This window comes from Pleurodeles waltl, chromosome 1_2 (genome assembly GCF_031143425.1).
Source record: "Pleurodeles waltl isolate 20211129_DDA chromosome 1_2, aPleWal1.hap1.20221129, whole genome shotgun sequence".
Classification (NCBI taxonomy): domain Eukaryota; kingdom Metazoa; phylum Chordata; class Amphibia; order Caudata; family Salamandridae; genus Pleurodeles; species Pleurodeles waltl.
In genome coordinates this window covers 169243515-169268560 of record NC_090437.1, presented here as the reverse complement: position 1 = coordinate 169268560, position 25046 = coordinate 169243515, and positions in this window count along the sequence as shown.

Here is a 25046-nt window from a genome sequence, read left to right as displayed (position 1 = left end):
TGTGGTGCTCTGCTCATCTGGCTCCATTTCATTTCCCCTCCCAATCAGTTTCCCACTGTAAACCATCTCTCCTCTTGTATTGGCGGAGCATCAAGTGAATTATGTCAAAGATTCAAAGATAAACAATTACATTAGGATGTGTGTTTTGTGAATTATTTTTCCATTATGTACTAATTGAATCATATCTAGGGATCACGGTTTTCTAACATTTCCTTCTGTATTTATTCACATTTATTTTGCGTTCTGTGAATAAATGAAATCGTTAAATGGCATATTTCCACAATTTGTTTTACTTTTACACTTGTACTCATGCAGGGATGTCTGTCACGTTTTAGCAAATTAAGCACCACCTATAACAAAACCCTACACCCAGAGGTACAAATTAGTGTTGAACTACGAATATATGATAAAATATGCCTATATTTAAGGAAATCTCATCCTGTTTTTAACTCCTCATGCATATTTGCTCAGCTTTTGCCTGCAATTCATGAAAGACAGCTTGAAAAGTCCCTCACAAGAAGCATTATTTTCAGTATTTTTCTGCTTTTAAAAGTTCACACAGACAGTAAACACATTGTTTTCTGTCTGTATTTATCTGTAAAAATCAGTAAAAAAGGAAAACCGGGAGCTTAATCATATCCAGGGACTTCCGCTGGAAGTTCCGCTGAAGGCACGTTAATTCTATGAACTGTTTATGAAATGTTTCATTTTATGCAGATCATCTCCAGAGCGCTGTTGCTGAGAGAGTAAGTGGAAAATTTATATTACCTTAAGAAATAGGTTAGTGCTAAAAACCTTACAAATACAGTGCTGATTCTGATTTGCCAATGTGACCACGATCATGATCATATTATGCTGAATTTACAGAACCTATTAATAGAAAGTGTGAATTGTTTTTAAAAACTCTTGGGCTTTAGAACCGTGATCTTCTTTGTTTTGAATTTACTTTTCAGCTATCACTAAGATTGCTGTTTCTGAGATATTTTGTAAATTTTCTCTGTCCATTTGACTTAGATTTTCTTGTAGGGATTTTGTCTGTACTCTTTATGAGTTTGACTTGGATGTTGCCTAAACTTGCTTAGTTAGTGTTGGAATGCAGAGGATGATGCTTTACCTCCTGCCGACCTGCCTGTCCTAAATTTTACAGATGACATGGATGACCAGCTGCCGACCATCAATGAAGGACATCCTAGGTTCCCTCTGGACACCACCTCCAGTCACAGGGAAGACACACAGCTTTGCGGGGTCTCCTACCTACCAACACACAACACTAACTAGTCCTGCCACAGCCCTGGACTCCAAGGACCCAGACATCACCTTTCAGAGGACAGTGATAGGAGTCCAGCGGGAGCTGGCCAAGCAGGCGCGGTTGGGGATGGAGACTATGGCAGGCAGCACAAAGGGAGTGCAGAGGTACCTCAGCCCAAATAAGGTCAACTCATCTGCCATCAGAGGCAACCACTCCCCTCTACGTGGACTCCACCAGTCCCTGGCTGACATAGCTGGTGTCAAGAGACAGAGGCTTGAACACTTGCCCTCCCAAAGTGACAGCAGCATGATAAATAACAGGCTGGGGGCTATACAAAATACCTAGGAGTCCATTCAGTGGAAAATGGCCTCCTTCAGGAAAAACATGGCTGCCTACTACCGTGATGTAGCTGCAGTGTTGAGAAATCAGAAGTTCCTCCTTGCTGCAGTGATGCCTTATGTGTTCCCACTAATTGCATCTGCCTGGACTTTTGTTTCCACATATCTATCCCCTGATGTATATGTGGCTCTCTCAACTTCAACAACAGTACCACTCTTGGCACAGGGGGCACCACACACATCAGAGGATGAAGATGTGGAACAAACAACATTCACGAAGAAAACCACCTGGTAGCAACAGTCTGTGCCGCATGGACAGTATTTCCTTAGTTCTGTGCTTAAGATCATGCCAGTGTTGTAACAACTGGCACTGTGCCATCTTCACTCAACCACTGTTGACTTATCTGCTATAGACTGTCAATTATCTCAATTCCTTCCTATTGTCAATTTGGACACCTCACTAATGCACACTTCTGCTACCCATGTCCCATGACATGTCCCTCACTCTTGGACTCTGAGTGTACATCAAATGGCTCAGGACCTGTCATGGGTTCTGTGAACTGGACATTATATTGCATTGGAAATTACACTTGCACATGTAAATACATCTCCATATTAACATGTATCTTGTCAACTTTAACTGTGATCAATCAACTCATCTAAATGTATGCATTGTGTGAAGCTATGTCAATGAGAACAGAACCTAACTACATGTGTTGCTTATTGTCAGCCACAAAGCCACACATTAAAAAGGTGACTGATGGTGTTGTGGTCTACAACCAACTTACAGAGCCTTAAAACCATGTACTGACCAGATATCCATACAAATTGACATATGGCATGTATGGGTCAGAACCAAGTGTCTGGAATGTTCCCTGACGAGAGCACCAGTACAAATAATATGTGTGGAACAGAAGAGGCACATTTGATCAGTGACGGGCAGCTGTCAGTGTGCCAGGATAGATACTCCAAATAAGTTTAAGTAATATGTGCCACACTTTACAAGATTATTTCTGGCAGACCTCAGTGATGACAGTTGAAGTTTCATACTTACCTGTCAAAGATCTCGTATACATATACAATATAAATGTCAGGAAATGGGGATGACAAATGTTTTGAGTAGCTGATGTCATATTGCAGCCAATCTGACAGCGCCTTGGTCATAGAGAATACACATGTAGATCAGTACAGAAATACAGAAGGCATACCCTAAGGCATTCCTATAACTTGGCCAGTGCACACATGAGAACACCCAGACACTCAATCAAAATGGACATCTAGTTGTCTAAAACTAACAGGATTTATTGAAACTTTAAAACACCTTATTAAAACCTAACCTAGACACTATCCTACACTAAACTAACCTATACTGCCTTATCTAAACTTACCCCTACAGCTATCTATTCTATTCGAAACGTCTATTAAACTTTTATTGCCACACAATAAACATTGTCACCCAACCCCCTTAAGAGACAAGATACGAGTAGGTCAACATTAACTAAAGCTACTCATACTAACTTAACCTAAACAAATATATATTTTTTTGTAATTTTTTTATGGATTTTGTTTTGTCTTTTTATTTTTAATAAACATAGAACCCCATATATACCCCCGAAAACAACAAAAAAATACTAAAACCCACACCTCAACTATACTTACTCTATCCTACAACTAACCTAATCTATTTATCTAACCTATCACTACCCACCTAAAACCCACTAAAACTGATAACAATATACAATGGGCAAAGGGAAGGAACTGGGAGGCTGTGCATAAACATGATTAAAGCTAAAGATAAAGCCAAATTCAGTGCCAGGGCACTCACATGGATGACCACAAAACACTATGCCAAACTTGAACTGGCTGCTATCTCTCCACAACGTTTGGACCGCACATGAAACATAATCTTATGACATTGCGACTAGGCAACTTGCCAACCCTGTCCAACGCTCCGTCCTAAAAGAACATTACCTCGCAGCAGTGCAGGCACTGTGCATGCCAAAAAAAAGACCTAATACACGTAGGTCCTCATTACAACATTGGTGGTAAATGCCGCTTACTGCCGTGCAGAAGACAGCCAACACACCGCCGCAGCCGCGGTATTCCGCCACAGCTATTACGACCCACAGCTCGTAATCTACCAAAATCTAGACACCCACACAAGTCCGCCACACCAAAGGTCAGCGATAAACTGGCGATAACAAAACCAACACTGTCACACCAACAGGAATACGCCCACACTATCACGACCCACGAATCCACGCGGCGGTCTTTCAACCGCGGTATTCCATTGGCGGTACACACCGCCGCGCTCAAAATACACACACTCTTACAAAACACTACCACGTTGGACAATTCCAAATGCACACACCTGATACACATACACACACCACTCCCACACACCCAATACAATATAAAACACACACTCACGTTACCCACAAACCCTTACTACCAAAAATGTTGACGAAGGCCAGAGAGACAGCACAGCAAAGACAACACCAGAATACAGAGGCACACAACACCATCACACATACACATCCACGCACAAAACACCACACACCCCTAAACATCACCCCACACATCACAGCACACACAACCTCACACATCACCCACACCATCCCATGGCACCGCAAAGACACCCCAGGTTTTCTGAGGAGAAGCTCAGGGTCATGGTGGAGGAAATCATCTGGGTAGAGCCACAGCTATTTGGATCACAGGTGCAGCACACCACCATAGCTAGGAAGATGGAGCTATGGCGCAGAATCGTCGACAAGGTCAACGCAGTGGGACAGCATCCAAGAACACAGGATGACATCAGAAAGAGGTGGAATGACCTACGGGGGAAGGTGCGTTCCGTGGTCTCAAGACACCACATCGCGGTTCAGAGGACTGGCGGCAGACCTCCACCTCCTCCCCCACAACTAACAACATGGGAAGAGCAGGTCTTGGCTATACTGCATCCTGAGGGACTCGCAGGAGTAGCTGGAGGAACGGACTCTGGTAAGTTAAATCTTTCACTACTTCATCCCCCACCCTACCTGCATGCTATCACATACCCCTACCCTCACCCTCACCCCCATCACACCAACTCCTCACAGATATCCCACTATCAGAAAGCCCACATCCCAACACCAGGCCCTGCATACAACAACAAAGCATGGATACCCATCACCAATGCATGGCCACTACACATACCCACACAGACCCCTAAACTATTATCACACAAGGTCCTACACATGAATGGAAGCACTAGGGTACAGGGTCACCCACCCATTGCACACCATGGCACACACAGGTGCAATAATCATGCCTTAATACCCCTGCAGGACCCCTACCCAACGTCACCGGACAGGAGGGTCCAGACATGTCCACTCCCCCCACAGAAGAGGCCCACAGTGATGACAACAGCTCTGTCCAACTGGATCTAGATGACTAGCCCAGCCCATCTGGGACCTCGGGACAGTCGGTTCCCCACACACTGGCACATGCCACCACAGAGCCTCCCCCCTCAGGAAACACCAGCACAGCACCCACCCAGCAGGCCCATACCTCTGTCCCCAGGACACGTCAAGCAGCAGTGTGTCCACCACTACAGGGAACCCAGGCTAACCCACCACCCCAAGAACAGCAGGGACCTGGGGGCAGTGGTAGTGGGCACACAGTTCAGGGGACAGAGGCCCAGGAAAACAGGGGAACTGGGAGGACTGCTGTGCGACAGGGGGAGGACAGGCCCAGGGAACCCTCTCTCCACGAGGCCCTCTCCAACATCATGGGAGCCTACCATCATTTCCAGGAGACGATGGCAACAGTACTGGCCAAGTTTCCGGACACCCAGCGGCTGCAGGAGGAACAGTATTTGGGGTTCAGGGAGGAACTCAAATCCATCAATACCACCCTAGGCACCATTGTAGGGGTGCTGAAGGAACTTGTGAACACCAGGAGGGACACTGTGGCACAACAAGGGGCCCCTGACACTAGCCTGGACAATGAACTGCCCACCACCTCCGCCGGCGCTAGTGGACAGGAGGCACTGCCACAGGATCACAACACCAGCACCCCACCCCCAGCAGATGGAGAACCACCCTGCAAGCGGTCCCTGAGATCCAGGACAAAGACAGAGAACAATGCCAAGACCCCTGCCAAGAAATGAGACCACCCGGAATGTCATCCTTCTGTCCCACTTTGTCACCCTGTCCATCATTAAACTGCCCCAGCTCCACTTCCTATGCCCCTTTGGACAATGCACCTGTGAGACTAATAGACTGGACATTCCTCCATCATCACCCCTGACCATTTTACAACACCCTCCACTATTTAGCACTTAAATAAACACCCTTAAATCACAAAACAGTCTGGAGTCAGTCTGTGCTTTCACAGATGTGTATTTGCAATAACTGAGGGAAATAGCAATGTCCCTTGTATTGTCAACATACCTATATTACACAGCTCTAGTCCATTAGGAAACATAGCAGAGGTCACACAGTGGGACCCACATCTGTGAAATCGAAAGGGAAAGTGACAAATCAGGGTCCATACACTGGGTGAAAGTGACAGATAGATGAGAGGTAGAACAAGTGTATCAGATGTAGGAGGCAGTGATGTCTTCTTACCTGTGTCTCACTGGAAGTATTGATGGATCACGGTGTTTCTGTTGTCTATGTCCTCTTCTTCTGCCTCCTCTTCTTCACTGTCCACAGGCTCCGCAGCTGCCACAACACCTCCTTCAGGACCATCCTCCTGCAGAAAAGGCACCTGTCGTCGCAAAGTCAAGTTGTGCAGCATACAGCAGGCCACGATGATCTGGCACACCTTCTTTGGTGAGTAGTACAGGGAACCACCTGCCATATGGAGACACCAGAACCTGGCCTTCAGGAGGCTGAAGGTCCTCTCTATAACCCTCCTAGTTCGCCCATTGCCTCATTGTAGCGTTCCCCTGCCCTTGTCCTGGGATTCCTCACTGGGGTCAGTAGCCATGACAGGTTGGGGTAGCCAGAGTCACCTGCAATTGTCGAGGGACAACTGTTAGACACACACTAACCCTTAGGGACAACCCCAGACCCAGACAACTATTCACATGGTATAGGGTCCTTGTCCTCACCTAATAGCCACACACGGTGCCTCTGGAGCTGCCCCATCACATAAGGGATGCTGCTATTCCTCAGAATGTAAGCGTCATGCACTGAGCCAGGACACTTGGCGTTCACATGGGAGATGTACTGGTCGACCAAACACACCATCTGCACATTCATTGAATGGTAACTCTTCCGGTTTCTGTACACATGTGCACTCCTGCGGGGGACCAAGGCCACATGTGTCCCATCAATGGCACCCATGGTGTTGGGAATATGTCCCACGGCATAGAAGTCACCTTTCACTGTAGGCAAATCCTCCACCTGAGGGAAAACGATGTACCTGTGCATGTGTTTCAGCAGTGAAGACAACACTCTGGACAACACGTTAGAGAACATTGGCTGGGACATCCCTGATGCAATGGCCACTGTTGTTTGAAAGGACCCACTTGCCAGGAAATGGAGTACTGACAGGACCTGCACTAGAGGGGGGATTCCTGTGGGATGGTGGATAGCTGACATCAGGTCTGGCTCCAACTGGGCACCCAGTTCCTGGATTGTGGCACGATCAAGTCTGTAGGTGACAATCACATGTCGCTCTTCCATTGTCGACAGGTCCACCAGCGGTCTGTACACCGGAGGATGCTGCCATCTCCTCACCTGCCCAAGCGGACGTGCCCTATGGACGAGAACAGCGAGCACATAGTCAGCCAACACTGAGGTACGAAATAAACAACTTTATTGCACACATTTGTCAATCCGCTATGTGCCTGTCTTAGTGTGTATGCAAGGCCTAGATATGTGTGACGCATTTTAAATTGATGCCATGTGGCCCCCTGAAATGGCGGCTGCCTGACCTGTAAGGTGGGACAAGGGGATATGAGGTAACTGCGCTGGCGTTGTACACCGTTGCGGTAGGCGGTCGAAGACCGCGGCGCAATCCTGCATTGGTTAACATTGGACCCTATGGGTCCGAGGAGCCAATGATGATGTACGCCAGCGGTGACGGTATGCACCGCTGCGGACGTGACCACCATTTTCTCTCTGTTCACTCACTTGATACCTGATCTTTGACAGGAGAGGACCTACACTGCAAGTGCTGCTGTGACCTCAGTCTGGAAGCGACAATGGCTCAAGTGTCTGGGGAAAGGGCCCCTGCCTTCACATCGGAGGAGTTAAAGAAACTAGAGGATGGGGTCCTCCCCAGTACACACTACTCTATGGTCTTCCAGACAAACAGGTGAGTACACTGTGAGCATGCTGTATGGGATATGCCTGTTTGGAGTGGTGTGGATGGGAGAAAGGGGGGGGGAATGAGGCGTGCATGAAATGACGGTGAGTGGATGTGCGTCAGGGCAAGGTTGGAAACATGGGCCAATGACTGTGACGGTCCGGACAGTTATATTTTTTCCTTTTCCCCTGTATTGTTCCTGTAGGTCAGCGCCCAACAGAAGAAGGATATTTTGCATACCATCGCCAAGGACGTCCGGACCCTGGGGGTCCACCACAGACGGAGCACCCACTGCCGGAAAAGATGGGAGGACATTCGCCGCTGGAGCAAGATGACGGCAGAGGCCCAGCTGGGGATGGCCTCCCAACGTGGGAGGGGTGCCCGTCGCACCATGACCCCCCTGATGTTCCGGATCCTGGCGGTGGTGTATCCGGAGTTGGATGGGCGCTTGAGGGCATCACAGCAGCCACAAGGGGGTGAGTACACTCACATCCATCTGATTCAGCACGCATTGGAGGTGCCTGGGTGGGGGAAGGTGGGCTGTGGGTTCCCCTAGGCTAGGGCAAGCTTTGTAGGCAAGGACCCTTTGTGAGGCAGGCTCAGTGGCACCCCATCCCCATCAGTGGTAAGAGCCATCTACACCTAGTCAGGCTCCTGTGACTTGCATGTGTGCAGCAATCGGGCATAGGCCTTGTACCCCATGTCCCTGTAATCAAATAGGGAACTCTAAGTGCATGGCGTAGTGCAGAGGGCTGCTGTGTCTGTAGTGTCCGCCAACGGTAGCGGTATTGCATGCACTGAACATGTCTTTCTACTTTCTTTCCCCCTCTCTTTGTGGTCTCCCTGTTCTTGTGTGCATTAGCATCATCAGGCGGAGGAGCTGTGCCACCGGAGCAGGAGGGAGCTGCATCCCACATGGCCTTGGAGGGTGAGACTACGGACTCTAAATTCACCAGTGGGACGGAGGACAAGGGGGGATCCACGCCGGGGAGAGGAGCTGACACCAGCGACACCGACTCCTCCTCTGATGGGAGCTCCCTTGCGGTGGCGGGCCCCTCTGTGTCCCCGCATCTACAGGTACAGCCGCAACCCCCCTACCAGCACCGCCCTCCCAGCAGCCCCTCAGCGTGTGCCCTGTGGCCGCTCACCCAGGAGGGTGCGCATCTCCTTCGCCCCAGGCACCTCAGCTCCTGCCCCAGTCAGCCCTGCTGCCCTCAGTGAGGAGGCCATTGACCTCAGATCCCTCACTGTTGGGCAGTCTACCATTCTGAATGCCATCCAGGGTGTAGAGCGGCAGTTGCAACAGACACATGCATACCTGAAGGGAATTCATTCTGGTCAGGCAGGCCAACAGTGAGCTTTTCTGGCCTCAGCACTCATGGCATCCATTGTCCCTGTGTCCAACCTCCCCCCTCCAACTTCCTTCGCCCAGACCCAATCCCCAGTACCTCAGCCTATCCCAAGCACACCATCAGACCAACATGCACACACCTCAACACACAAGGGTAGCTCTGGCAAACATAAGCACCACACATCCCACAGGCACTCACACAAGCACCATCCCCATGCACACATACCATCATCCACTGCCTCCACTGTGTCCCCCTCCTCCACGTCTCCCTCCTCCCTCCCTGTCACATCTCCACTCACACCTACATGCACTACATCTTCAGCCACTACCTTCATCACCAGCACGCCCATCACCACACACCGCTCATGTGCACTCACCACCCCCACTATCATTCACACATCCCCTGTGTCCTCTCCCAGTGTGTCTGTGAGCCCTCCTCCCAAACTACACAAACGCAGTCAGACACCCACCCAACAGCCATCCACCTCACAACAGCCTCCAGCCCATGCACCTTCACCCAAAGTCAGCAAACGAACACCTCCTACAACCACTGGCTCTTCCTCCACTCCCAAACCCCCTCCATCTACCCATCCCAGTGTGTCTAAAAAACCTTTCCTGTCAAATCTTGACCTCTTCCCTTAACCTCCCCTACCCATTCCGTCCCCTAGGGCCCGCCTTTCCAGGTCCCAACCCAGCACCTCAGCCACCACATCCCCGGGAACAGTGGTGCCAGCAGTAACCGGCTTCTGGAGTGCGCCAAGCAGCAGGAAAGCCAGTCTCCCAAGGAGCGAGGCCAAGGACATTCCCCCACCTCAAAAACAAAAGAAGTTGCCCACAGCCCGGAGGAATAAGGCAAAAACACCTGCCACCAAGGGCTCAGCCAGGACAACAGTTGGGAGTGACAAGACAGCTGCGCCACCATCTAAGGTGGGGAAGGGCCAGAGGAAGAAAGGGAAGTCACCGCCAACCTGCACGGCGGACAAGACCGGCACCGGCACTGCCACATGCACCGCCGCTCAGGACACCGCCACCAGCAGCACGCTCACTGAGCCCCCCACCAGCCCCGCCGCTCTGGACAACGCTGCCAGCAGCACGCTCACTGAGCCCCCCACCAGCACCGCTGCCCAATGACTGCCGCAAGCACCGCCGCTACTGAGCCCGCCGCCAGCAGCGGCCACCCCACATCCTGTGCCAGTGGCACCACCGCAGGCATGGCTGCCATCCCCAGTGGTCATTCGTACGAGGCTGGACCAGTTCCAGGGGCATGGGCAGCTTCCATGTTGCCCCACCGACAGTGGAGTGTCAGATCCACTACCCCAGTCCTTGGCAAGATGAAGCACTCTGGGCACAAAGCCCCCTCCAGAACCAGTGGAGAAAGAAATTCACTACCTCTGTCCTTGTCAGGATGAAGCACTCTGGGCACAAAGCCCCCTCCAGAACCAGTGGAGACTGGTATCCACTTGAGAACCAGTGGAGAAAGACATCCACTACCTATGTCCTTGGCAGGATGAAGCACTCTGGGCACAAAGCCCACTCCAGAACCAGTTGCGAAAGACATCCACTACCTCTGTCCTTGGCAGGATGAAGCACTCTGGGCACAAAGCCCCCTCCAGAACCAGTGGAGAAAGACATCCACTACCTCTGTCCTTGGCAGGATGAAGCACTCTGGGCACAAAGCCCCCTCGAGAACACGTGGAGACTGGTATCCACTTGAGAGACTGTGGCTTTGCACTCCCCAGGACAAAGCAGTGGGCAAACCAACCACTGGAGAGACTTGAGAGACTGTGGCTTTGCACTCCCCAGGATGCAGCAGTGGGCAAACCAACCACTGGAAAGGCTTGAGAGACTGGGGCTTTGCACCCCCCAGGATGCAGCAGTGGGCAAACCACCCACTGGAGAGACTTGAGAGACTGTGACTTTGCACTCCCCAGGATAAAGCAGTGGGCAAACCACCCACTGGAGAGACTTGTGAGACGGTGGCTTTGCACTCCCCAGGATAAAGCAGTGGGCAAACCACCCACTGGAGCGACTTGAGAGACTGTGGCTTTGCACTCCCAGGATGCAGCAGTGGGCAACCACCCACTGGAGAGACTTGAGAGACTGTGGCTTTGCACTCCCCAGGATACCTCAATGGGCATGGAGCCCCCTCGTGGAGCTGGTGTCGTGCAATCATCCGGCTGAGGTGCCCCCCCCTTCCCTTCCCCCTGAGGTGCCTGTTTTATTTCGATCTGATGCAGTGTTCTCTCCGTTTGGATTGGGTATTGAGTGTGGGCCTCGCCCATGCATTTTGGGCCCAGTGGTCCACGGACTATGTAGGTGCAGTACATGGACTTGAATTCTTGCTGTACATATTTGTTAATAGTGTATATATATTTTTGACAAATGGATTTTACATGATTACATTCGTTCAAATCATTTCCTTTTGTCCTTGCGTTCTTCCAGGGAGGTTGGTGGGGGAAATGTATTGTTTCAGCATGTATTAGTGTGTGTATTGTTGTGGGTGAGGGTGGGGTGGGGGTGTTGTGTGTTGCGTGTGTGTGTCACTCTCTTTTCCCTCCCCCCTCCCCTGTGTCGTAGGTGCAGTGCTCACCGTGGTTGTCGCCGCCGTCATTCGTGCTCCTGGTAGAGGTGCAGGAAGACAATGGCAGGGAGTATGTGGAGTTCCGGCTCCATGGAGTCCTCGTACCTCGTGGGGTTATATCGCTGAAAGAGATTTCTTAAGCGGTTGTTCACCAACAGGACCTGCAGGGGAGCCATAGTAGCCTGCTTCAACCCACACGACCCCTAGCTAAACTGTAAGTTTGTCAAGTTTTTGAAACACATCATGCATACTATTCCCCCATCTAAACTGTAAGTTAATCAAGTTCTTGAAATACGCTATGTAAGAAAACGATGCTTCGATTTTTAGCTCCAGTGGGCCAAGCAGTTGCACACAACGGAAGTCCCATAAGTGTTAATGACAACTCCAGGACAGGAACAAACTTATCTCTCCCATCTAATGACATCTTGAATCCCTGGCCTGCACATCTTTTATCCCCCATTATAACAGAGTCATTTTTTAATGATTTATTTATTATAACTCATAATTTCTCTGTATTACAATCGTAATTTCTTTATTTTCTTCAGAATGTTTTTACTTTGTAATTTGGCAACATTGTTATGGTCTTAATGAACTGAAAGAATAATTCCTTGATCAACATTTAGGGGGTCATTCTGACCCTGGCGGTCCATGACCGCCAGGGCGGAGGGCAGCGGAAGCACCGCCAACAGGCTGGCGTTGCTTCCTGGGCGATTCTGACCGCAGCGGTAAAGGGGAGCCGGCGGTTTCCTGGCGGTTTCCTGGCGGTTTCCCGCCGGTTTCCCGCTGGCCCAGGGAATCCGCCATGGCGGCGCTGCTTGCAGCGCCGCCATGGGGATTCCAACCCCCTTCCCGCCATCCTGTTCCTGGCATGGGCAGTGCAGGGGCCCCCTAACAGCAGACACTGAAAATCGCGATGGGTGCCACTGCACCCGTCGCACCCCTTCAACTCCGCCGGCTCCATTCGGAGCCCGCTTCATTGTTGAAGGGGCTTTCCCGCTGGGCCGGCCGGCGGTCTTCTGGCGGTCGCCCGCCGGCCCAGCGGGAAAGCTGGAATGGCCACTGCGGTCTTTTGACTGCGGAGCGGTCTTTCGGCAGGAACCGCCATAATCTCTTTGTATTGCAATCTTAATTTTCCTTATTTTCTTCAGAATGTTTTTACCATGTAATTTGGCAAAATTGTTATGGTTTTGATAAACTGAAAAAATAAATATACATTTACTAGGTAGTATGAAGATTTTACATGTGTCAGATGGAGGCCTCAAATGTCAACAATTTATCTAGCTTTGTGGGCCAAATTGTTGTAAGTCAGTCGTGATTAGATTAAGCATTAGCAGAAGACATCTTTTATTTAGCAACTATTGTGAACATTTTGCGGAATCCATTTTTGTATTCATGGCAGCCATTTTCTCTGCCATGTGCTCGCCATTCGTTCTGTCCTACCTTTCTGTTAACTACTCTTGAAAATCTGTCTAGTGACAAGTTATATTTAGCATCTCCCACTTTCGCACATGCCCAGTAAGATCTGCAGTAAGATCTGCAGCTGTTAGTAATCAGTAACAGACAGTATGTGTCAACTAGTCCTTGAAAACTGTTAGCCCCTCCTACCTGTCGACTGTGCATTTCCATATGACCTTAAATGTATATAAGTCTTGCTTCTATAATTGTACCACCTTCTTTTAGCCCCTGCGTGGGTATAAAAGGACCATGCTCTCTTAGTTCAGTGTGCTACTTCAAACATTACGAAGGGTGCTGTTTGAATTGTAGTACCACCTCATGAAGTTGAATAAATGTTGTCTTTTATTTCAGTTTCTGTGCCAACTTCTTCCTATATGGTCTGAGGACTTTGTGCAGAGAAGGGCGAACCCCTTGCACTAGTAGGCCTTGCTGAGGCTTACTTCGACAAATTGTTCAGATCAGCACATGGAGCATGTGGGTGCAGGATATAAGTTCCTGCTTGCCATTGTGCTACAGAATGTGTTTGAATGTAATTTCCATCACTTGTTGTTTTCTAGCTGAAGGGCCATCTCATGACACTCAGCACACAGCATACAGAACAAAATCTTAATGTGCAATCAGGGGCACCATGGTCTTGAATATAGTTCTTAGGTCATGGTTGATTGTCTTTAAGAATGGATTTTTTCAAGGGGATAGCAATAATTCAATATTATTATCTGCTTGGCCCCAAAAAGAGTTAAATCCAGCATTGGTTAGGTAAAACAATGCATTAGTTATGCACACGAGAGAGGTAATATGTTTGCCCCAGAGAACCTGAAGAAAGGACTTGAGATCAAGAAACTTGGCTTAAGTCCAACGTGGTTAATGTGCTGAATATGTAAGTCTCATTATGAATGGCCTATACTTTTTGACATAAGTGGTTATGTGACAATTATACATTTTGTGTTTTACATCTTCTGATACATATACTAGATACAATTAAATCCTTCATCCCCCACTAACTTTTTCAGATCAAAGCTGGTGGATTTCAAGAAGATGAAAAGGGCCTGCAAAATACTGAGACATGCATATTTTGATGCAGCAAACATTTTAGAGGAGCTACATGTAGAAGTCAATAAGTAAAGCATCAACACAATAAAGTTAATTCACAAAATGCCTCCATAATCATCGTGGTGGACCCGCAGTCATGGCAGTAGCCCTGCTTTTTTAGTGGGACACTTGTAATGGGTAACTGCAGTACTGAGGCCCCGGTATGAGTGCAGGATCCCCGCCATGAGTGGCAACTGTCCTCACCATGACTGCGGGCCATCTGTCACAAGTGTGGTGGCCCTTTGTGAATTGGGCCCAGTATTGTTAATTATCAGGCTTGATAAACATGAAACCTAACTGTAAGAAAGAGCCTCTTTTGATATGATTAACCCCATTTTTTGCCTGGTATTTGATGTGGTTTAAAAGTTGTTAGTGCTCTGGGCCCCTGCTCACCTGGTTTCCTGGGCCAGATCTCTTTTCCCACAACTGTTGTGGTGCATTTGCACAATTAGAAATATATTTAGGTGTCACTATAAGTCTCTAGTAAATTGCACTGAGGTACCCAGTGGATGAGGTTCCAACAGTAAGCCCCTGAGGGCAGCAGCACAGCTTGGCCATCCTCCGGGACCATGCATCCAAGTGCACCCAGCACTACCATTACAGGCTGGTGTTCTGGTGCAATCCTAAATTGCAAAACTGACATGGCACACAGACTACACACCGCGTGCAATATAGGTATGTCACCCCTCTGGCAGGCCTTCCAGCCCTAAGACCGGGTGCACTATACTCCATATGTATGAGCAATGTGCCCCTACTGTGTCCCTGCCAAATCTGGGGCACAGTATGTGAACAGAGCAGCCAACTTACATGCATGTGTTGGACACTGGTCAGTACAAGTTTCACAGCTGCATGATGGCCACTCTGCACCCTGGGCTGTTTGGTAACAAATAACTCAGGATGATAACTATAAATTGGTACCAGTTTTGGATTTATTGCAAAAAGTACCCAGTGGCCACCTTAGAGGCGCCTCTTGCAAAAGCAAACTACCCTGGTGTGGTTGCTGGCAGAATACGATTCTGGAACCCGAGCTGAGTGCCTGTATTTCTGGGTCCAGAGAACAAAGCCCTTTCTGAACAGAGGTGATACACCTCCTTCCCCAGAAATGTGCACTGCCCTGCCAGTGAACTTCAAAGGGCTTACTGCCTTTGAAATGCTGCCCACATCCCTCTTGCTAGCAGCAGATACCTGCCCCTGTCCCTGTTGAAAACCACCACTTTTGGTTGGTACAATAGCAGGAAAATGCACAAAGAAAGAATTGCCATCCCCAGCTTACACCACCACTAAGGTGGTTCATGCAAGGTGACCTCTCCATTTAATTTCCCTCCATCTGGCATGGTGGGGACATTGCCTATCTTGTCTTAATAATTATACAAAATCTGACGTATTTTGGGAAATTGGTTGTGAGTTATTTCTTGACTGTGTTTCTTTATTTATTGATACTGTGGGTACAATAAATGCTTTGCACTTCTCCAAGATTGGCCTAACTGCTCGACCAAGCTATCATAAAAATTAGAGCAATAGTTGGTCTAGTTCTTACCTTTGTAAACCAATGTATGGTTGCTGGACTTTCTGCACAGTGCGCCTGGTTTTGCACTTTGCATTGAGAGCCAACCTCCTACACTAATGTAGCCACTTGAATGAAGGCCTTATTTGGAAAATGAAATATTATTGGATCCTTGTTGACAATCTGAATCTGAATGATGAAGCGAATGCATCATAAACTAAAACAGGACCATTTGAAGACAGGAAGCATTAGATCCAAGAGCTTCCTTCCAAAATCATCACACTATAGTATTAGACTACTTAAAACAATATTCTACTGTTTTATTAATATATTCCATTCAGAAGTGGAAAGTCAAGACCCATACAGAAATTTGCCCCTATAAAACAAAGGCCCATATTTAAGAAAAATGATGCACAACTGCGTTATCGCAGTTGTGCGTCAAAACAATTACCACGAGCTAATGCAATTCCCTAGCGCCATATTTATAAAATCACTCACAATGGCGCTAAGTAATGGTTAGCGAACAAAAAAATTACGCTAACCACTGCAACATGCCATAAGTGAGAATGACGCTGATGCTGCAAATGTGGTGTTAGAATGTTTTGCAGCACTTTTTTTGGCGCAAAAATGGTTACTGCCATATTTAGCAGCATTAGCTTAAAAAACTGTGCTAGCAAGAACAAAAATGGGGAAGACAAGCCAGGAGAGACCCCAGTGATATCCCAATTAGCCAAGTACCAGCCAGGAGGGTCCAGCAAAGTCCCAGGAGAAGGAGAAGAGGAAGCGGAAGTGTTCCTTTAGTGAGGAGGAAAATTACACCTTGGTCAGAGAGGTGACAGAGCATCAACAACAGCTCTTCGTCACCTCCGATTTCCCAATAGGTAGGAGAGAGGCTTTATGGCAGGCAATAGTAGATAAAGTCAACAGCATGCAGAGGTGAATAAGACTATCACTGATTGCAAGAAGCGCTGGCAAGATTGCAAGCGCAGAACTAAGGAGAAACTTGCCTCCCACAAATGCAAGGTAAGTTGCAGGGGGGAAACTATCTGAAATCTCACAAATGGCAGAAGGGGGAGGCACATAGGAAACACTGAATGCATGCAAAAGGGTTGCATCGGGACACTTAGGGCCATATTCAAAAGGCCCCATTGCCACCCAAGCCTCAATTTTAGTGACATGCTGGTGGCCGAATGAAATCCAACATATACACAACGTGGTCTTAAGCCATTTACTGGGGCTAAGCATCACCAGTTAATATGGGCCCTACACATGTAGCACATTGCCTGTAAGAGGCGTGCAATCAGTGTGGCTGTGCCACAACAATACCCATTATATATTATTGTTGTCCCAGATCCAAGGCAACATGTTCACCAGAGACTGTGACTAACATCAGGATGGCACAACAAGGCCTTCCATCCTTCTCGTGTCATTGCCCTTCTTATGTGTGCTGCATCCTACAACACACATGGAAATGCCACCTTGCCACAATAGAGTGTTTATGTGCAGAAAGGGACACCTTCCTGCATATAAACAATCTATCCCCTCCATGCAGGCACCCTTGCACTATGGTGCAAGGAGATTTACATTGGTGCAGGGAGAATAAATCTGCCCAGGCACTGGGGGAAACACAGGGGCATGCCGTATTCCAGAAAACACAGACCACTCCTGTGTTTCAAAAGTGGTGCAGCACAGTACAACTATTACTGATCCTGCACTGAGGTGCTCCAATTAAGAAAAAATCAGGGCCTCATTGTGCAACATGCAGGACATAACCCACACAGGGTGACCCAACAACAACTCTCACACACCTCCATGCGCCATTTGGAAATGTGAACTCATACAACATATGGGGCATCTCTGTGACCATCATTTATGCTGCTGAACAAGTAGCTTCGATTTCACCATGTAATAGAGTTGTCTGTTTTGTGTGAATGGTTGGTGTTGTGCATAAAGGGGCACTACAGGCACAATGTCACTAGCCCGTAATGCAACTGTACCATCATACAAATAGTTGCCTATGTGGATCCAAGCTGCCCCTTTCCTTCATGCCATTAACAAAGTATAAAAATGCATGCATTGATTCACTTTGTATATTCTTACACCAATATATGCCTGTGGGAGATATGCTGCATGCAAGGAAATACCCCTAATGTAGAGAGGGACAAACTAATGAGGCTGACAATAGATAATGGCTGCACTCTGCATCCAATTAGCACATGTGTGGGGCCTGCTAAAGGCAGATGACAAAGTAACACAAGATTTGTAAGCAATGGACCTCTCTGTTCTTTGCTGCACTAGTGCCAGCATTCATGGTGCCAATGCAGTACTACACCAAAAGAGACACAACACCACTCATTACACTACTGTGGGAATGTACACCATGGTGAATAGGAAGGTAAATGACGTGCTACCATGGTGTCCGTAGCTATAGCAAGGGGCCTGCAAGGAATATGGTGGTGTGGGATCAATGCTCAAATTACCTTGAAAGGTTGCCCCATGCGTGATTCACAATGCAACACATACTTAACAACTACAACTTGTAACTGAGCCTCCAGGAGCAAGTAAATGAGGAGCCATTTCAACAGCCCCTACAGTCAAAGAATGACATTTCTCTAACTCAGTGCAGAGGATGATGCTTTACCTCCTGGCAACCTGCCTGTCCTGGATTTTACAGATGACATGGATGACCAGCTGCCGACCATCAATGAAGAGACTCTCCAGGACATCCTAGGTTCCCTCTGGACACCACCTCCAGTCACAGGGAGGACACACAGCATTGCGGGGTCTCCCACCTACAAACACACAACACTAACTAGTCCTGCCACAGCCCTGGTCCAAGAACCCAGACATCACCTTTCACAGGACAGTGATAGGAGTCCAGCGGGAGCTGGCCAAGCAGGCGTGGTTGGGGATGGAGACTATGGCAGGCAGCACAAAGGGAGTGCAGAGGTACCTCAGTCCAAATAAGGACAACTCATCTACCATCAGAGGCAACCACTCCCCCCTACGTGGACTCCACCAGTTCCTGACCGACATAGCTGGTGTCATGAGACAGAGGCTTGAACAATTGCCCTCCCAAAGTGACAGCAGCATGATAAATAACAGGCTGGGGGCTATACAAAATACCCTGGAGTCCATTCAGTGGGAAGTGGCCTCCTTCAGGAAAAACATGGCTGCCTACTGCTGTGATGCAGCTGTGGTGTTGAGAAATCAGAAGTTCCTCCTTGCTGCAGTGATGCCTTATGTGTTCCCACGAAATGCATCTGCCTGGACTTTTGTTTCCACATATCTATCCCCTGATGTATATGTGGCTCCCTCAACTTCAACAATAGTGCCACTCTTGGCACAGGAGGCACCACAGACATCAGAGGATGAAGATGTGGAACAAACAACATTCATGCAGAAAACCACCTGGTAGCAACAGTCTGTGCCACATTGACAGTATTTCCTTAGTTCTGTGCTTAAGATCATGCCAGTGTTGTAACAACTGGCACCGTGCCATCTTCACTCAACCACTGTTGACTTACCTGCTATAGACTGTCAATTATCTCAATTCCTTCCTATTGCCAATTTGGACACCTCCTCACTAATGCACAATTCTACTACCCATGCCTCATGACATGCCCCTCACTCTTGGACTCTGAAAGTACATCAAATGGCTCAGGACCTGTCATGGGTTCTGTGAACTGGACATTGTATTGCATTGGAAAGTAGACTTGCACATGTAAATAAATCTCCATATTAACACGTATCCTGTCAAAATTAACTGTGATCAATCAACTCATCTAAATGTATGCATTGTGTGAAGCTATGTGTAGGAGGCTGGCCTGACTTATAGTGGATACCTTGTGGTACTTACATCTTGTGCCAGGTCCAGTTATCCCTTCTTAGTAGATTAGAGCTAGCATTTTAGGCTGATAGAGGTAGCTATAGCAGAGCAGCTTAGGCTGAACTAGGAGACATGCAAAGCTCCTACTATACCACTTATATCACTTAGTACTATATCATAAGAAAACACAATACTCAGAGTTACTAAAAATAAAGGTACTTTATTTTAGTGACAATATGCCAAAAGTATCTACTCCCTTAGGAGGTAAGTAATATACACAAAATATATACACACAAACCAAAATCAGGTAAGTAACAGTTAGAAAAGTAGTGCAAACACTGTATAACACAATAGAATGCAATAGGGAGAAATAGGCCTAGGGGCAACACAAACCATATACTCCAAAAGTGGAATGCGAACCACGGATGGACCCCAGGCCTACTGTAGTGTGTAGAGGGTTACTGGGAATGTAAGAAAACACGAAGGGTGCCCAAGATACCCCACCCCAAGACCCTGAAAAGTAGGAGTAAAGTTACCCTACTACTCCAGAAAGACAGTAAAGTCGAGATAGGGGATTCTGCAAGGACAACAACTGACTGCAAAGCACTGAAGACAGATTCCTGGATCTGAGGACCTGTAAAGGAAGGGGACCAAGAGTCACGCAAGTGTCCAGGGGGGGCAGGAGCCCACTAAACCCCGGATGAAGGTGCAAAAGGGCTGCCTCCGGGTGGAAGAAGCCGAAGATTCTGCAACAATGGAAGGGGCCAGGAACTTCTCCTTTGGTCAGAAGATGTCCCATGGCGTGCTGGAGGATGCAGAATTATTTCCATGCAGAAAGACTGCAAAAAAGCCTTGCTAGCTGCAAGAGTCGCGGTTGAGGATTTTGGGTGCTGCCAGGGCCCGGGAGGTCGCCCCTTGGAGGAGGAGACAGAGGAGGCACTCAGCAAGACAGAGAGCCCACTCAGAAGCAGGCAGCACCCGCAGAAGCACCTGAACAGGCACTTAGAAGATCTGAGGACTACGGTCGACTCAGAAGAACAAAAGAGGGTCCCACGACGTCAGAGTCCAACTCAGCGAGTTGGGCAATGCAGGGTGGAGTGCTGGGGACCTGGGCTAGGCTGTGCACAAAGGCAGTCTTGCAGAAGTGCACAGAAGCCCGAGCAGCTGCAGTTCACGCAGTACACAGGATTACTGTCTGGTGTGGGGAGGCAAGGACTTACCTCCTCCAAATTTGGACAGAAGGGCCACTGGATTGTGGGGGACACTTGGATCCAGCTCCCATGTTCCAGGGACCAGCTCGTCAGGACGAGAGGGGACCCAGAGGACTGGTGATGCAGAAGTCTGGTGCTTGCGTTGGCAGGGGGAAGATTCCGTCGACCCAGAGAGATTTCTTCTTGGCTTCCAGTGCAGGGTGAAGGCAGACAGCCATCAGAGCATGCACCACCAGAAACAGTCGAGAAAGCCGGCAGGATGAGGCACTACAATGTTGCTGGTAGTCTTCTTGCTACGTTGTTGCAGTTTTGCACGCGTCATAAAGCAGTCAGCGGTCGATCCTTGGCAGAAGTCAAAGAGGGAAGTGCAGAGGAACTCTGGTGAGCTCTTGCATTCGTTATCTGCTGAGATACCCACAGGAGAGACCCTAAATAGCCCACAGAGGAGGATTGGCTACAGAGAAAGGTAAGCACCTATCAGGAGGGATCTCTGAAGTCACCTGCTGGCACTGGCCACTCAGATCTGTCCATTGTGCCCTCACACCTCTTCATTCAAGATGGCAGAGGTCTGGGACACACTCCCCTTTCCTTTGACCAGTTTCCCGCCAGAGCAGGGCTGGGGTGATCCCTGAACTGACGTAGACTGGCTTATGCAGAGATGGGCACCATCAAAGCATTTCCAGAGGCTGGGGGAGGCTACTCCTCCACAGCCCTTCACACCTATTTCCAAAGGGAGAGGGTGTAACACCCTCTCTCAGAGGAAATCCTTTGTTCTGCCTCCCTGGGCCGGGGCTGCCCAGAGCCCAGGAGGGCAGAATCCTGTCTGAGGGGTTGGCAGCAGCAGCAGCTGCAGTGGAAACCCCGGAAAGGCAGTTTGGCAGTACCCGGGCTCTGTGCTAGAGACCCAGGGGATCATGGAATTGTCCCCCCAATACCAGAATGGTATTGGGGAGACAATTCCATGATCTTAGACATGTTACATGGCCATGTTCGGAGCTACCATTGTGACGCTGTACATAGGTAGTGACCTATGTGCAGTGCATGCGTGTAATGGTGTCCCCGCACTCACAAAGTTCGGGGAATTTGCCCTGAACGATGTGGGGGCACCTTAACTAGTGCCAGGGTGCCCACGCACTAAGTAACTTTGCACCTAACCTTCACCAAGTGAGGGTTAGACATATAGGTGACTTATAAGTTACTTAGGTGCATGGTAAAATGGCTGTGAAATAACATGGATGTTATTTCACCCAGGCTGCAGTGGCAGTCCTGTGTAAGAATTGTCTGAGCTCCCCATGGGTGGCAAAAGAAATGCTGCAGCCCATAGGGATCTCCTGGAACCCCAATACCCTGGGTACCTAGGTACCATATACTAGGGAATTACAAGGGTGTTCCAGTGTGCCAATGAGAATTGGTAAAATTAGTCACTAGCCTGCAGTGACAATTTTAAAAGCAGAGATAGCATAAACACTGAGGTTCTGGTTAGCAGAGCCTCAGTGATACAGTTAGACACCACACAGGGAACACATGCAGGGCATACTTTATGAGCACTGGGGTCCTGGCTAGCAGGATCCCAGTGACACATATCAAACACACTGACAACATAGGGTTTTCACTATGAGCACTGGGCCCTGGCTAGCAGGATCCCAGTGAGACAGTAAAAACACCCTGACATATACTCACGAACAGGCCAAAAGTGGTGTAACAATGCTAGAAAGAGGCTACCTTCCTACACTTGTCATAAAAAAAACATTTAGCAAATACTTCAAGATATACACATTGAACTAAACAGTTTAACTTTCCTTCCTTAAAACGTTTAACAAAGTTTCTGAAAAGTCCCAAAAATGTTTTCTCTCTCTGGTCCTAAACTTTTTCTATCATGTCTGCAGTAGAACTTACTCCCACAGTTGTTCAGGCAACCTCTGAGAGTTTAAACTTTAAAAGTTTGAGGGGTCTCTGCATAGAAAGAGGTTTAAGCATTGGCAAGAATCCTACCAAAGGCTTTCTCTTTAGCCTTCTCCTAGAAAATGACCAGAACCAGTCTGGCCCATCCCAGGAACAGGAGGTAGAAGAAGGGGGTACCCAGCCAGACTCAGAGGAGTCCCCTGAGGATGCTGGGGAGGGTTCTTCCAAAGACCTGCCAGCTAGCAGGCCACCTAGTGACACTGGTAGTGGGAGGGGGTCACTCATTTGTAGCGCACCTTTCAATCCTAAAGGCCAGGTTACTAGGGTCCAGCCAGTTAGGGACAGGTCTCTCTCTGCCAATTCCCATATTTCCTCTGTGTCTCACAATTCCCAAGCCTCCCACCCAGAGGACAACTTAAAGGAAAGGGAACTCAGAAAGCTGAGGTTGGAAGAGGCCAGGCTGAAGCTTAAACAGCAGCAGCTGGCCTTATACAGGGAATCTCTGGATGTAGAGAGGGAAAGGCAGAGATAGGGGTTAGTTACCCCTGGTGGCAGCAGCAGTGTTTTTGATAGCAATCCTGGTAGAGAGCAAGATTCCAGAAACCTGCATTCTCATTGGCACACTGGTACACCCATATAATTCCCTTGTATATGGTATTTAGGTACCCAGGGTATTGGGGTTCCAGGAGATCCCTATGGGCTGCTGCATTTCTTTTGCCACCCATACGGAGCTCATGCAATTCTTACACAGGACTGCCACTGCAGCCTGAGTGAAATAACGTCCACGTTATTTCACAGCCATTTTTCACTGCACATAAGTAACTTATAAGTCACCTATATGTCTAACCCTCAGTTGGTGAAGGTTAGGTGCCAGGTTACTTAGTGTGTGGGCACCCTGGCACTAGTTAAGGTGCCCTCACATCGTTGAGGGCAAATTCCCCGAACTTTGTGAGTGCGGGGACACCATTACACGCACGCACTGCACATAGGTCACTACCTATGTGTAGCGTCACAATGGTAACTCCGAACATGGCCATGTAACATGTCTAAGATCATGGAATTGTCACCTCAATACCATTCTGGTATTGGGGGGACAATTCCATGATCCCCTTGGGTCTCTAGCACAGAACCCGGGTACTGCCAAACTGCCTTTCTGGGGTTTCCACTGCAGCTGCTGCCAACCCCTCAGACAGGATTCTGCCCTCCTGGGGTCTGGGCAGCCCTGGCCCAGGGAGGCAGAACAAAGGATTTCCTCTGAGAGAGGGTGTTACACCCTCTCCCTTCGGAAATAGGTGTGAAGGGCTGTGGAGGAGTAGTCTCCCCCAGCCTCTGGAAATGCTTTGATTGGCACAGATGGTGCCCATCTCTGCATAAGCCAGTCTACACCAGTTCAGGGATTCCCCAGCCCTGCTCTGGCGTGAAACTGGACAAAGGAAAGGGGAGTGACCACTCCCCTGACCAGTACCTCCTAGGGGAGGTGTCCAGAGCTCCTCCAGTGTGTCCCAGACCTCTGCCTTCTTGGATTCAGAGGTGTTGGGGGCACACTGGACTGCTCTGAGTGGCCAGTGCCAGCAGGTGACGTCAGAGACCCCCTCTGATGGGCTTTTACCTCTCTTGGTAGCAAAACCGCCTTTCTTGGTAGCCAAACCTCCTTTTCTGGCTATTTAGGGTCTCTCCTCTGGGGTATTCTTCAGATAACAAATGCAAGAGCTCACCAGAGTTCCTCTGCACTTCCCTCTTCGACTTCTGCCAAGGATCAACCGCTGACTGCTACAGGACGCCTGCAAAACCGCAACAAAGTAGCAAGAAGACTACCAGCAGCATTGTAGCGCCTCATCCTGCTGGCCTTCCTGACTGTTTCCTGGTGGTGCATGCTCTGAGGGCTGTCTGCCTTCACCCTGCACTGAAGCCAAGAAGAAATCTCCAGTGGGTCGATGGAATCTTCCCCCTGCTAACGCAGGCACCAAAAGACTGCATCACCGGTCCTCTGGGTCCCCTCTCATCCTGACGAGCCTGGTCCCTCGAATACAGGAGCTAGATCCAAGTGACCCCCACAGTCCAGTGATCCTTCAGTCCAAGTTTGGTGGAGGTAAGTCCTTGCCTCCCCACACCAGACAGCAAACCTGCGTACTGTGTGATTTGCAGCTGCTCAGGCTCCGTGCATTTCTCCAAGGATTCCTTCATGCACAGCCTAGCCTGGGTCCCCAGCACTCCATCCTGCAGTGCTCAACCCTCTG